The sequence below is a fragment of the Heliangelus exortis genome, chromosome 3, assembly GCF_036169615.1.
Source record: "Heliangelus exortis chromosome 3, bHelExo1.hap1, whole genome shotgun sequence".
NCBI classification, from domain to species: Eukaryota; Metazoa; Chordata; class Aves; order Apodiformes; family Trochilidae; genus Heliangelus; species Heliangelus exortis.
Window position 1 is genome coordinate 75792250 of NC_092424.1, and position 15771 is coordinate 75808020.

Below are 15771 nucleotides of genomic sequence, written 5' to 3' on the forward strand. Positions count from 1 at the left end.
ATGCCTGACCCTCAAGAAAAATAAGCTAGTTAAATGCACACTGTATCTTGAAAACACTGGCAATACTTTTGCTTTTTCTTTCCCTCAGAGTAACTGCAAGTTTCCCAGCAATACCTCTAAGCCACAGTTGACTGTTGAAGGAGAGAAGAATTTTTGATCTTCTAAAAATGGCTAGAGAAGCAATAAGAGCCAGGGACATACATTACAGATCAAGTCAGACCAAATGTCCACAGGGAAAAAGAGACACAGGTGCTAACTTTGGTTAAGCTGTTTTGTCTCTGTGGTGCAGCAGAGTAAACAAAGTCAGGTCCTAAAAACATCTGGGTAGGAGCAGAATTCTCGGTTTAAGCAGCCAGGGTGGACACCAACCAGGGCTGTGCTGAACAATCTGACTATAGTGTTTTGAGGTTTGCAAGAGACAGGGTTTTGGCAGAACATCTGGGGAAAGCAGCTCATTTAGTGGCCATTCTGGTGACTGCACCATACTGCTGTGGTTACACACCCCATAGCCATGAGCAAAACAACATCTCTGGCTTAACTAAGGGATCAAGCATCCCAGGAATTCTGTAATTTTCTCCTGAGCTGGGTTGGCTATTTGCTCTGTTTGCAGCATACAATCTCAGATGCTGGTGTATCCATCTAAATTCTTCCTTTATCCCAGTGTAGGATAATTTGCTGCTTCCCTAAAATACAAATTAGGAAAAAGTAGGGCAGTGAAAGTACCTCTACTAAGTGTTCACAGTGGTGGCAAGTATAAAGAAATGCTGTTGAAGGAAAGACCTGACTAACCTATGACCCTCAGACCCTCTTTATTAGCTACAAAACGGGTTGGAACAGCCCAGTCCCATCGCCTCTACAGCAACCTAGGTATTTGCTTTAATTCAGCCAGAGAACTTTCACCAGCAGCATCCAGCTTGTCCAGTACAACTTGTACTTGCTACTGAGGTAAGCTTGAGCCAAATTCAAATTAATGGCTCTGTATATATCTCTCCTAAGGAATGAGCTGGGAGCCCTGGTGACAGAGGATATAAAGAAGGCAGAGGTGCTGAACGCCTTCTTTGCCTCTGTCTTTACTCCTGCAGGGTTTCCGCATGAGCCCCAGATTCATTTAACCCCAGAAGTAGTCAAGACAGATGAAGAGTTTGACATAGTAGATGAGGATTGGGTTAGGGATCAGCTGAGTAATCTGGACATCCATAAGTCGATGGGTCCAGATGGAATGCATCCAAGGGTGCTGAGGGAGCTGGCGGAGGTCATTGCTAGGCCACTCTCCATCATCTTCAATAAGTCATGGGTAACAGGAGAGGTGCCTGAGGACTGGAGGGTAGCAAATGTCACTCCAGTCTACAAGAAGGGCAAGAAGGAGGACCCGGGTAACTATAGACCGGTCAGCCTCACCTCCATCCCTGGAAAGGTGATGGAACAACTTGTTCTTGTCACTATCTCCAGGCATATCAAGGACATGGGGGTCATCAAGAGCAGTCAGCATGGTTTTATCAAGGGTAAATCATGTTTGACTAACCTCATAGCCTTCTATGAGGAAATTACTAGGTGGATAGATGATGGAAGAGCGGTAGATGTGGTTTATCTTGATTTCAGTAAAGCATTTGACACCGTCTCTCACAGCATCCTTGTAGATAAGTTGATCAAGTATGGGTTTGGTGATCAGGTAGTGAGGTGGGTCAGGAACTGGTTGAAAGGAAGGAGTCAGAGAGTTGTAGTCAATGGGGCAGAATCTGGTTGGAGGTGTGTGACCAGTGGAGTCCCTCAGGGGTCGGTACTGGGACCGGTGTTGTTCAATATATTCATCAACGACTTGGATGAGGGTATAGAATGTACCCTCAGCAAGTTTGCTGATGACACTAAGCTGGGAGGAGTGGCTGACACACCAGAAGGCTGTGCTGCCATTCAGAGAGACTTAGACAGGCTGGAGAGTTGGGCAGGGAGGAACAAGATGAAATTCAACAAGGGGAAGTGTAGAGTTTTGCATTTGGGGAAGAACAACACGATGTCCCAGTATAGGTTGGGGGCTGACCTGCTGGAGAGCAGTGTAGGTGAAAGAGACCTGGGGGTCCTGGTAGACAAGAGGATGACCATGAGCCAGCAATGTGCCCTTGTGGCCAAGAAGGCCAATGGCATCCTGGGGTGCATTAGAAAGGGTGTGGTTAGTAGGTCAAGAGAGGTTCTCCTCCCCCTCTATTCTGCATTGGTGAGGCCGCACCTGGAGTATTGTGTCCAGTTCTGGGCCCCTCAGTTCAAGAAGGACAGGGAAGTGCTTGAAAGAGTCCAGCGCAGAGCTACTAAGATGATTAAGGGAGTGGAGCATCTCCCTTATGAGGAAAGGCTGAGGGAGCTGGGTCTCTTTAGTTTGGAGAAAAGGAGACTGAGGGGTGACCTCATCAATGTTTTCAAATATGTAAGGGGTGAGTGTCAGGGAGATGGAGCTAGGCTTTTCTCTATGGTGACCAGTGATAGGACAAGGGGTAATGGGTGTAAGTTGGAGCATAGGAGGTTCAAGTTGAATATCAGAAAGAATTTTTTTACTGTAAGGGTGACAGAGCCCTGGAACAGGCTGCCCAGGGGGGTTGTGGAGTCTCCTTCACTGGAGACATTCAAAACCCGCCTGGACACGTTCCTAGGCGATGTACTCTAGGGGGCCCTGCTCTGGCAGGGGGGGTTGGACTAGATGATCTTTCGAGGTCCCTTCCAACCCCTAGGATTCTATGATTCTATGATTCTATGATTCTATGATTCTATTAAATATTCTTCCTCTATTGCGAGCAAGAAAAACTCAAGAATTACCATTGCAGTAAATGCCTTGTACAGAGTAATTAGAGGTCAGAAATAAGTGCCTCAAATGTAGTGGCTGAAAACTGTTTTGTTGTGGATTTGTTTTTTGGTTTTGTTGGTTTTTTTTTTTTTTTTTTTTTTTTTTTTTTTGGCAGAGTTAGACAGAAAGATTACTAACTAGCTACAGAATTAAACCTAGGTTAGTTAGTTGCTGCTGGATTACTGTTTTTTTTTCCAAACTAACCAACACGTGAGAGTTAGAGAGAGCAATTAATCATTTAATATGGGTGCTACACCAGTGCCCACAGATTCCAGCCCAGAATAACTGGCCCTGTTATTCTGGGCACAGCAAGCACTGCTGCTGACCAGTATCACTTGGTCTGTTCTGCATTTAAGTAGAGACAAATTATCTGTGGAGTGCTCAGGATCAATTAAATTCTTCCCAAGGTATCACCTAAGAACACAAATCCTTTTAATCTGCTCAGATTCCTGGGTGCTGTCAATATTTTCACCATGCAGCAATACATGAAAAAAAAAAAAAAAAAAAAAAAAAAAAAAAAGTAGAGCTGTGTCCTAATTCCTTTTATTCCTCTGAAATCAATCCATATGAAGGCTTTCACATAGATCCTGTAGAGCCAGAATTTCCTCCTGGGTTCATGATAGAGCTCATTCCTTCCTGACTAGCATCAGGTTTATAGAATAAAATAAACCCATGAAGCAGTTCAGATGTGTATTGGTATACCTGTTCCTGTAAAGTCTTGGCAGTGTTCTCAGTCAACCATAGAACAGGTTGGAGGATTGCATCTGGTACAAAAGGGCCATGGGATAAAGAATAGTGAAATTAGATGGTGAGCTATATACTTAGAAGATGTTTAGACAGTTCTAAATTGATTGGATTCAGCTGTCTGAGTTTCAAAAGCTAAGCAGCCGTGAGCCTAAGATGTGGATCAGAAATCTTTAGTACAATGTTATAGGAGACAAATTAACGTCATTAGTGATGTACCCCAGGGCTTGACACTGGAACCAGTGCTGTTCAACACCTTTAATAACCTGGAAATAGGACAGAGCACATCCTTAGCAAACTGGGATGTGACACAAAACTGGAAGGAGTGGCTGATACACCAGGTGGGTGTGCTGTCATCCAGAGGGACCTCTCTGGGTTGGAGATGAGGTTTGAGAGGAGTCTCATGAAATTCTGCAAGGGGAGATGAAAATTCTTGCCTCTGGGGAGGTAACAGCACAGGCTTGGGACCAACTAGATGGCAAACAACTTTTCAGAGAAGGACCTGGGAGTCCTGGTAGATGTTAAGTTGAACATGTGCCAACAATGTGTCCTTGTGGGTAAAAAGGCCAACAGCATCCAGTGGGGCATTAGGAAGGGCATTGCCAGTGGGTCAAGAGATGTGATTCTTCCTCTCTGCTCAGCAGAGAGAAAAAGGAAAGAGTCCAATGATGGGCCAAAAGGTGACTAAGGGGCTGGACCTTTTACAAGGAAAGGCTGAGAGAGCTGGGACTGTTCAGCCTGGAGAAGGCTCAGAGAGGCTCTTGCCAATGTGTAGAAACACCTGAAGTAAGGGAATGAAAGCAGCCAGGCTCTTTGCAGTGGTGCCCACTGACAGGAGGAAAGGCAGAGGGCACAAACTGAGATAGAAGGGATTCCATTTAAACAGAAGAAAAAAACCTTTCACTGTGAGAGTGGTTGAAAATTGGCACGGGTTGTTCAGAGAGGCTCTGTAGTCTCCATCCTTGGAGACAATAAAAACATCACTGAACATAGCCCTGGGCAATCTAATTTAGATGATTGCTTAAGCAGGGCATTGGATTATATGAACTTCTTAGGTCCAGTTCCACCTGAACCATTTTGTGGTGGACTACAGAAAGGTTTAAACCTCACTATTCCCTTCAGGGCATTTGAGAAGGAGTGGGGTCCTTACCTTAACAAGAAAAGAGGTGTCCTGTAGATGACTTTGCATTATTCCACATCTAAACAGGACCTATGTTGTCTAAACATGTGAGAAATACCATTGCTTTCAGCTGTAATATTTACACTCTTGAAGCTGAATGCATGATGCAGAGCTTGGCTGCCTTGAAGCAAGGATGTTGAAAGGTATTAAAAAATAATCCAAAAGCCAGACTTAAAATAGGGATAGAAGAAATTTGGTTCTTAATTACCACCTATTTCAGTATTTCCCAATATTTCAAACCTGGTAAACGTAATCTCTGAATCCTCCTCAATTAAGATACATGCAGTGGAAGTGTGCAAATTTGGTTACAGAGGAAAAAGCAAAGGAAAGTAGTTTTTCCTTCTGTCAAAGGAAAAAACAGTTTCATGGGGGAATCAGCATTTCCACAGGGAAAAATCACTTCAACAATCTCAAGTTCCACCCATGTGTGAAATTAAGGGAGACATATATTCTTTTCTGTGTTGTCACTGAGGGTGAAACAGTCAACATGTTCTTAAGTCAACCATAATGATACTTGGATATGAGCACTGACCAAAATCTGAGCCCTTTTTGATGGAAGGGAGTTACTGGCTTGTCTGTGGCACCTGGTTTACCACAGTAAAGAGGCTTGTTTGTTTTTGGTTTTTTTGTAAGCTGGTTCAAGTCAAAAGTACTTTTGCTCACTGATAATTTTAAAGTTGGTGTTTACGGTTACAGAACTGGCTACAGAAGAGTTGTAAAGGTTTGAATAACTTCAGTCACCTTGGCTATTTCAATGACTTGCTCAAAAGGAAATGCATGCAGTGCTCTGTACAAAACAAGGAGGAAGAAAGGAGTGTTTCGGGTGTTGACATCTACACTAAATAATAATCCTTAACAGAACACAGCAGGAAAAGCAGATCTAAAAATTATTTTGCCACGACTTAAAGACTGTGAAGGAAAACTGAGCAATTTTCAAAAAACTTCTTTTCATTTCAGCAGGCAAAGTCATCCTAAGGGAAGATGCAAGAAACCCTACAAGAGACAGCTAGCCAGCAACCTACTCATTAGGAATGTTTCCTAATCCCTTTTATAAGATTAAATTAATGCTCTGAGTCTTGAGCATTTATAAGCTTCCAAAACTAACATAAAAAAAAAAAATAAAAAAATTGCATCAGGGTATTTTGGGAAGAAAAAGAGTTTTGTGCTAAAACTTGTCCAAAATGCTCTAACATTTTTATGTATTTTAATAAAATAAATTTGTGAGTATCTAAAATGTAAGGTTGTAGGATTCAAAAAGAGTAAACCGTAGCTGGAAAATATTGGTCTAAAATGTATCTTAAATTCTCAACAGATTTTTTTTTTTAGCAGAAAGCATAAATTTACATTTCTATATGAAGGTAAATATTAATTTGGATAAGAAATTTTATAGTTAACTGTGCTTTATTCTGGCAAAAAGATGGGAATCTGAGCTACAGTGGTCATATTTTGAGAGAAGAGAATTGGTAGCAAAAGGACATTTATGCCAGGTTACAGTTTCTTTAATTAAAATCATGGGAATGTAGAGAATAACATATTGTACTTTTATGGAAATATTAATGTGTTGCCCTTCTATCAGCCTAGAATCCAGCAAGTACTAAATGTCCTTGAAAGAAAAAAACAAGACATTAAGTATTTGGGACTGAACTACTTGGGATAAGAAGTGATAACTGAGGACACAGCTGATGTCTGGCAATTCATTCAGAGCCCTCTCCATTACCTTTCTGCATGGGTTCTCCAGTCCCTTCTGACTCCACACTCACCTACAATCCCCTAATCATGGAAAATACTTCTAAAAATGCCTGAGTAAAAAGGAAATTGGAGTTACAAAGGAGGAAATACGCTGAAGCCCTCATCTGAGGTTTTACCAGTGGTTCACCTCCAGTGTGCAAACTTCTGAGCCCTCTCTGCTAAAACAGCATCTGCAAATCAAGCTTCTGCCTCATGGTTCCCCTCAGTACAAAGCAACAAAGTCAAAGTGCTTGCACAGCTGAGCAGAATTCCACCAAGGAAACAGCAGCACCTTAGCAATATACTAACACCAGTGGGCAGGGACCTGAAAATGGCACAAGCTTGCCTTTGGGACTGGAAGCTTTCCTGAGGAAAACAATAGCAATAGGAAATTGTGATAGAGCAGGGAGAGAAGTGAGCCCAGACCATGAAACACAACAGCCTTGTCACTAACGAGAGGCTGAGCAATTCTGATGCTGACTGCAATTTGTAAGATCTTAATAAAAACACAGGTCATGTCTTGCCTTTGCAGATGCATCAACTGCAGAGACTGGATTTCTCCCCAGTCTTACATTTTATTTCAGAGACAGAAAGGTGGATGAAAAGTACAGTGGCATGTGAGCATAAGTCCATCACATGAATTAAAACCCTTAAAAAAACCAAACAAACCCTTTAAAAAAACAAACAAACCCTTAAAAAAAACAAACAAACCCTTTAAAAAACCAACCAAACAAAAAAAACCCAAAACCCCTACAACTGACTAGGTCATACAACTTCTTACTTGGCTCTTTAAAAGCCTGTGACCTACTTTGCAACTGCTTTAAGGAATAAAATGAGCATTAAGAAAAAGATAAGCAGCAGCAGCAATGTTAGCAGCAAGCTAAAACTGGATTTTCATTGCCGTATTTAAAAACACAAAACCCTGTTTCCCCCAAAACCAACCATAAACCCCCCAAGTCGTAATAAAGCATCTGCTGCAGCAGCACAGCCTTTTCCTTTTCTCCCCCAGCTGCACTCTGCCAACCTGACCCAGCTTTCTGAGGAAAAAATAAACTGAGCTGCAGCACTTTTGGAATAAAAAACACACCACCTTTTCAAAATGAAGGAAATCTAAAGATTTCTGATCACAGCTAAGTTAAATGGCTATTGTGAGCTAGGTGGCATTACAGCTTAGGAAAAAGAAATGCTATTGCAAGGCATATTGGTATGTAGGATCCCTACCTCAGTTGTCATTGCTCCCAGGTGTTTAGCTTTGTAGGCCCAATGGATGGCCATTTGTTGCTTGCAGAGCTCTATCAAGCTTGGCTGCCATCTTCTTACCAAGCTTTACACTGAAAACAGAGATGACCTGGTTCTGCAGACATGCCCTGGACTGCTTTTTAAGCCCTCAGAAATCATCATTTGCAAAGCCACCGCTATGTGGAGTAGAAGAAATGCTGGCAACTGCACATTGTAGAGTATATAGTATATAGTAGTATATAGTATAGTCACCTTTCTCTACACATTACATGTGAGCTCTTTTGGGTGACCATTGCCAAGGCAATCTCCTCACCATGGAGGGGAATTCCATAGGTACCTCCATGGATCTTCCCAAGTGACCAGATCTCAGGAGGGGCAGTTCCAAATAGAAAAGGAATGGGCAGGAAAAAGGAGCAGAGCTAATAACATCCTCATCTCAGAGCAAGTAGTACCTACACATTCTGTTTTTTTACTGAGAGTTAACACAGTAAACATTGCTACAAGACCTAGCAGTAAGGATACTCTGCAATTGCAATCTCTTTGGAACACAAGGATCCAATAATAACACAGCCTTATTAAAGTATGCATGCATATATCACATCTTCTAGGTGGACAGACCACAAAAGGTCTAATCCAGTGGGAAAACCTGAAAGTTGAAGTACTCTTTGTATACTACTGCTTTTCTGTGACAGAGGGCAAGAGGGGTTTCCAGGAACTGAACACTGTGGGTATTCTTAAGCAGACCTATTTAACTTCCTTCTGCTTTCCATTCTCCCCCCCCCTCGCCCCAGGTGTTCCATTAACATCTGATTTGTCAATTCAAAGCACATGACCCCAGGAACACTTGCATATGTGTGTAAATTAATGTAGCTGAATAGTTTCACTTAATTCATAGCTGTCTAATTAGGTAATTTAATATTTTCTGGATTAGGTTTTGAACTCTGGTGTCCTCTTCTCTATGGGGGAGTGCTAGGCACTATTCACCTATCAACATCTACACCAAGGCTACAGGTACAAAAAAAGTACAGTTTGGCTGCCTGTGTATTTCACTGAAGATGTAGAACTATAACAAGGTGAGTTTTCCCTTTTATCCTCTGACCTCTATTGGTTTTAAACACTGTAAAGCTGAAAAACCCAATTAATTTAAAGTATTAATGGCAGGATACTGGGTTTTTGGGATAATGGAAAAAAAAAAAAAAAGGTAAAGTATTAAGATATTTACGTTCCTTTATGACATGTCCTATATTCATTGTTGATAGTAAAGCACCATTTCAACACAGCAGAAGAATACATTATTCAGAATGTAAAAACTCAGTGATGGAAGAAAGATGGAAACAGAACATTTGAAGGCAGTGAATCCCTTTAGGAGTAGGAGTGGTGGGAGAAAGGGCAGGAAGTTGAGGTCTTCATCTTCTTGTTTGTCCTCTACCAGGGAAGAAAAATAGGAGATTCTTACTAGGACTGAGTATAGGAAAAAACGTTGAGTTTGTTTTGGGTTTCTCTCTCTTTTTAAATTTTTTTTTTTTTTTTTTTTTCCTTTTGAAATATCCATTAACCAGAAATAAAAAATGTTAACTGAAGAATTCTGGAGTCTTTTTAAGCAGCTGAGCAGATAATGTCCTGTCAAACAAGACATAGTACATCAAGTCATCAACTCTGTTTTAACTTCAGTCCTCGTGTCCTGTGAGCAGCAACATTGAGCAGCCTTTAGAGAGACTCATCACAGGTTTTGTTCATCTCCTGCCACTGATCTTTGCCATATACTTGAAATCTTTGTGCCTCAACATTACCTGTTCTATCTACCTAAGAGATAAGGTCTGATGAACTATTATGTGACTGGGTATCCTAACACTTCCCTCAAGCCTTAAAATCTCTGGGCCAGATATTAATCATATTTCTTTCTATTTTGACATAGTCTATCATCCTGAAAGTGGTTATGATTTAAAATTAGACCCTGCAATGAGGAGACCATGGTATTCTGTCTTTCTTTATCATGATGTGAGGTTACTGACCTTTCAGTTACTGCCCTGCTGGGATTTTTGTTATGCTCTGCCATGTGAAAAAGTCCTTTTTAAAAAAGTACTGGTACTAGGACTTTCAGAGTGGATTTCTTTTTATGATTATAAATAAAGGCTATGTAGAAGCTGGTTCCAGTGTAGGATTGTCCTATTCTGAAGGAAAATTAAGGCTACAGTGTATCCAAACATCCAAGAGGTCCAGAATTAGATCTGACAAATAAAAACCATTGCTAAAGTCTTTGAAGTCTTTAAAAGTCTTTGAATTCTGGAATTAATTTGGTGAGAATGACATTTAGGAACATTTTAAGAACACACTATTTAACTCAAGGATACTTGGAACAATGAGTCCACCTAAATAGGTAAAGTGTATCAAAGTGATGATGTGAAGTGGTGACCATCTCTGCAAACCTAGGAGGAGAGTGGTAAACAGCAGCAGAAGCTCTACTGAAGAATAAATACCCTTCAAGCCTTTTTTGCTAATTTATGTTAAATTTTGCAAATGTTTTCAGTAAAAAGTCTAAGTAAGCAATTACATAAATTAAGAATCCTGCTACTGTATTTGAAAACCACCCAAAATGTTTTGAGCCTTTAATCTGAAATGTTTCTCAATGCCACTCAGTTTTCAAGCACCAAATTAAACAAAGACTGACAATTAGACCATCAGTGTGAAACATTTTCCTCTAATCTTTTCCTTTTTCTTTTCATGCAAATAGAATCCTAGCCTTTCAGAAGGCTAATTATTCCACAATTTTGCACGTTATAATACATAAATGAATCATGATGTGGCTGAATTTGAAACCTGAAGGGCTTACTTGGGGAAGGGTGGGCTCCTGATAAATAGGTTTACAGCCAAATAGATTTACAGCCTACTACTGTCTTGGGCTTCTAATAAATAGAATCATAACCTAATACTGTGAAACATTTTACAGCCTTCCTGTCAAAGGTTTCAGAATGCTTTAATAATAATAATAATATCCTAAAACACAGTTGCAAAATACTTGTCTATAGAAAAGATTAATACTCATCAAAACAAATTGTCTTGCTCAAGGTTAGAAAGCAAACCTGGAGGTGTGAGAAGAGCCCAGTCATTATGCCTTTGCCATTAGATGGGTCTGCTCATCGGGCTGTATCCATGGCACCAGTCAAGGATAGTTAAAAACACTTCATGAAGGCTGCTGGCTGGTCAGCCTTCAGTGCTAGAGGTGGAAAGCACTTCTAAAATCAACAGAAGCAATTAAATGTTCCAGCTGTGAACTTTGCAATTGTCCTTAATTAATCTGATATTTTGAATAACAATCTTATGCCAAACATTCTGGCTGGAATTTCTCCAGTTTTGTGTCAAAACTCAGCGCTACAGCAGTTGAGGCAGCTCTTAATTATTAAAGATTTTCCACTCAGTCTGGGTTGCTTCCAGGCAGTTTTGGTTAGCATGGGTTTGAACACATTTTTTTTTCTCCTCAATGCACCAAACCTGGTTCACAGCTGGAGAACTGAGGCACAGAAAAACTTCCTGAAGGTCACTCTGAACTGAATTCTGCTCTCCTGCATGTAAGGTCTGGCAACAACTATGCCATACTCTGTTACTAGGTCATTCTTCAAGCAATTCTGCTGCTGCTGTATGAAGACAGATTAGAGGAAAATGAATATTTTCCTCATTTATAAACCATCTAAATGTGAGGCCAGTAGTGAACTAGGGCAGCCTGTTCAGAATTATTATCCATAATACACTGAGATGTACAACAATTTCCCAGTCCTTTTAAGTGGACCTTGAAAAATTCAAACTCAAAGGCAACCATGGCTGAGAAGAAAAGTAACTTTGCTAGAATGAATGAAGTAGAATAAAAGAAAACTCTTGGATTGAGAAAGGGGAAAAATAGAAGGGATGATAGCTGATATATACTGTACAATATCAGAGTAGAATGGGCATATTCACAAAAGCTAACCTAAGCTTACTGACACTAACAAACGAGGCATTTTTATAGTTAAAAGAGAGAGATAAAGTTTTCTCCAGGGAGGTTTCTAGAAGAAACTCAATTCAGCCACCATTATAAAGGCAACCAAAGGAGATTAGTTTGCCCTTGTAACAGTTTTGTCTCTCACTGTATTTCCACCACAAAAATTTTACGTCATGGGGTTTTATTTACTTGTTTTTAATATATCAGTTCTGTGGTTTTGGAGTAACATTTGCATATTTCTACAAAACTGTCCATTTTACATTTTACGTGAATATATGAAATTAGGGGTTCACAGTCTTTTCTCACTCTAGTTGCTGCTCCTAGAAATCCACTCCAGGAGTGAAGTGGAGCATCAGCATCATTTCACCATGCCAACTTCCAAACTTGGGGCTCTAGAGAATTTAACAGAAATTTTGAACTGGAAACCATTAATTTTATGAGCATCCTAGAATTAGACATAAGACATCATCTTACCCTTAACTTGCAGGGAGGAGAGCATAAAAACTCTGGTCAGTTTTGCTTCCCAGGTGATCTAAAAGCCCTAAAAGCATCTAAGGCTTGTTAAGCTCACAGCAAGGCTGCTTATTTGAACAGGGTTAGGATTTCACCCTCTGATTTTGGGCATGACATTTATAAGCCTGCTGGTTAACACACTCACATTTCTTTCTGTGTGTCTATCCATGGTTAGGCAGTAAGTTTTTAAGACTTTTTTTTTTTTTTTTTTTTTTTTTTTTAAGTAAAATTCAGATGCTCAGATGTGGAAGAAAACAAAGAAAGCTGGACTTATTGGTATTTGTTATAGCCCCACAGATCTTGCACATCTTACCAAGTCAAAGTAAAGTACAGGCTCTATGAAATATGACTGTCTGGAAATAACCTGGAGAAACCATAGGTCAGAACTGATCAGAATCTCTTTCAAGCAGCTTTTGATTTCATTTTGCTCTAATCCTACAAGAAGGTTAGTGTGCCACTTTAAGTTTCTACCAATCATACAACTTTGAATCAAAGTGACTTTTGTGGCAGTGCAATAAAATTACAAGGCAAGACCATCACCAATCTGTTACAACGTTAATATATTAAATCCCTTACAGCCTGTTCTGTTAAAATACTCTAGAAATGTCAACTCCTAACCCAAAAGGAAGAAAAATGTGTGGGAAAATATTAAGTACAAACAAACAAACAAATAAAAAAAAGTGTCTAAAATTTGTTTTTCTAAATGTAAGGGATTTTGTGCCAAGGTCCAGATACAAAAGCAGATGTTTTGAAAATCGATGCAGTTGAAGAAATGTACTTTCATTTGCATTATCAAAATGAGAATTATTTGTTAGCTTTGTCAAAATTTAATTGTAACCTCATTATCAAAAAGACTGAAATCAGGTATCAGTACAATTAGTCTACACAGATTTTAATTTAAGGAATATTTCTACTGTTACCCAAAGTTCCTTTCTAATTCTGCAATACAGGCACACACTTCCAGCACCATTTCAGTAAACAGTCGTATATCCTTTCAAAACTACTTTTTCTCTTCCAATTCCAAAGCATTATTATGATCCTAAAAATGTGATAGCTAAAAGATAAAACTAGGTGTCTTATGGAGGAAGAATTTGGAGATGATGCTTGATTTTTACAAGCCAAAGTAGTGCTATAAGCATCAGCTTGGAAACTGGTTTTACTTAAAAAAAAAAAAAAAAAAAAAAAAAGGCAGCATAATTCATGTTAGGTGTTAAAACTAGTTATGCTAGAAAAGTGACTTACTTTATCAAAAAAGACGCTATCTACAAAGTTTTCTTGCAAAAAAAAAAAAAAAAAATAGCTGTGAAAGTTTGCTAAGAGATAAAAATGGCGATTTGAATGCCACAGGAAGAAACATGCACTGGTTTTTGTTGGCTTATTCTTCACAGTGAACAAAATAATCCTCATCTCATTTCAAAAGAAACCACAAGCAACCTTCCTGTAAATTAATGAGTAACTCAATTAATGAAGTGTAAAAAAATTAAAAAAAAAAAAAAAAGAAAAAAGAAAAAAAGAAAAAAGAAAAAATTTGGGATCTCTTGGTACATAGAATAATAACTTAAAAAATTGATGTATTTATAGAATTCTGTATCTAATTTAAACAGAAGTTTTGTATCTGAAGAAAAAAGTTCCAGCATGCTCACTCAAAATGTTAAATTAATAGCTTGTAAACTACCACAGTTAAACATTTTCAAATAAAGGAATAATGGCAAAGAGCCTCAATACTCACATTTGGTTTTAAGCTGCTCCTCTTGGTAACTTGTACAGCAAAATAAAGGAAGAAATAATTAAACGTCTCTGCAGAAACAAACATTCACCAAGTCCAAAAGAAACAGAACCCTGCCACAGCTATTTGAGGGTCCCATCAGAATTTGGCTGGGTGGAGGAAGGCTGAGGCTCAGTTTGTTTCCCTTAGACCTCCTGAGATGCAAATAGCTGGCTGCCTCACCACTGAACCAAATCATTCTTTTGACATATTGTGTTTACAAATTGCAAATACATACCATGTAGGAGGCTCTTAAAGGAACATATTCCAACTCTTGTCAAAAGGAAAGAGCCTCTTCTTTTAAAAAAGACTACAGAATCAAAACTCCCAAACAATTTAGTACAAGGAAAAAGAAATAAAGAAAAAAAAAAAAGGATCATCGTTCATCCCTGCATACGCTTTAGTCCATGCGTAATGAATCCAAAGAACCCCATGTGGGCTTGTGATTCAGAAAAGAAATAGAAAGATAATGGTGACTAAATTCTGACTGTCACATACAGGAAGTGGGGGCAGGGACAAACACTCCTTCAAGTTCAGAGAAGACTTTTGGGGATCCAGAACTCCTCTGACTAAAGCAATTCCTGGGCTGGAATGACTTTCCACTCTTTCAGTGTGCAGGAAGGTGCTAATATGGCATTACCATCAAGTGGCAGCAATGCCTCCTCTAGGTTCTACCTTGGTGTGGGACTAGATAATCTTTCAGGGTCCCTTCTGACCCAAATTATTCTATGATTTCATGATTCTGTGATTCTCTGAATATTTCTCAGTTCTGTCCTTCTCTGAACTGCAGTCAACTCTTTCCCTTTTTGCTTCACCAGAACAGGGCCCAGCTGCCTTTCAGAGTCTACCATATGCATGGAGCATACAGATGTGCTTGTACTTTTTTTTTGTAAGACTCAATGCAGACCTTTAATCGATTGCAGCTGAAGTAAGGATATTGTGTCCTTTTCAGAATGCAGTCCAAAATTAAGCAGAGTGAAAAAATAAAGGTTGGCTGTTTGTGGTTTGAACCATGAGTGACCTCCAGGCAGCTTTTTCCACAGCCAGGAAGGAGGCAATGTATCTGAATCATTTACCTATATTGTCAAGTGAGTGGGAACTGCTTTGTATCACTGGCAGAAGAAAGAGGGAAATATTTAAATGGTGTAAAGATGCATTAAATTATCTGGACACCTTGGTAAAATTGCCACATCTGGATGACATGGTCTGGAGGTTAACTATACGTAGGTAGTATCTTGCAAGACACTACATTAAATTGATATTTTTACTATTATTGCCAAGAATTAAACTCTGTTTGAAGCTGATTTAATAAACCTCTGCACACATGAATTCTACCACCTACTCACAACAGGTTGGACCATTTCCTCCTATTTTTACATGCTTTATTTATACCAAGCACTTCTAACCTGATTTTTCAAGCTTGCGATTTATTTTTTTTTTTCAGATTGAGAATAAAGAGCACAAATTAGGTCAGATTTTGAGTCCAGAATGAGATGAGAATCATTAAGCGCTTCCTGTTGCCTTCACTTCCAAAAAGAAAAAAACATGAAAGCACAGTTCTTGACCAAGAGAATTTTGAAGATCACCAGGCAGAGTAAGAGAAAAGTATTATTCAAATGGTCTGCCAAGAGTTGTTCACAATTATAAACAGTCCTAACAAAGTACTTTCTTTTCAGAAAGGATGAGGACACCTCTAGTTTATCACCTTTCTTAAACGTTCAAAATTCTTTGATTAATTTAACTGGAGAGATCTTAATTGTGTTAATAGAAGACATGCCCAGAGAGCCACTTAAACTGAG

General features: G+C 39.3%; 1 protein-coding gene across 2 annotated transcripts in view; it reads right to left on the reverse strand.

The window, feature by feature from the left end:
• FHL5 (four and a half LIM domains 5) overlaps nucleotides 1-14554 on the reverse strand; it is a 29008-nt gene extending 14454 nt beyond the window's left edge. Inside the window, exon 1 of one of the 2 annotated variants that reach the window (XM_071741297.1) lies at nucleotides 13937-14554. The gene's annotated coding sequence lies outside the window, so the exon portion shown is untranslated. Of the gene's footprint in view, nucleotides 1-7703; nucleotides 7783-13936 lie in introns of those variants that run through there. The other variant, XM_071741296.1, reaches the window with a different exon arrangement.
• Nucleotides 14555-15771: the final 1217 nt, after the last annotated feature.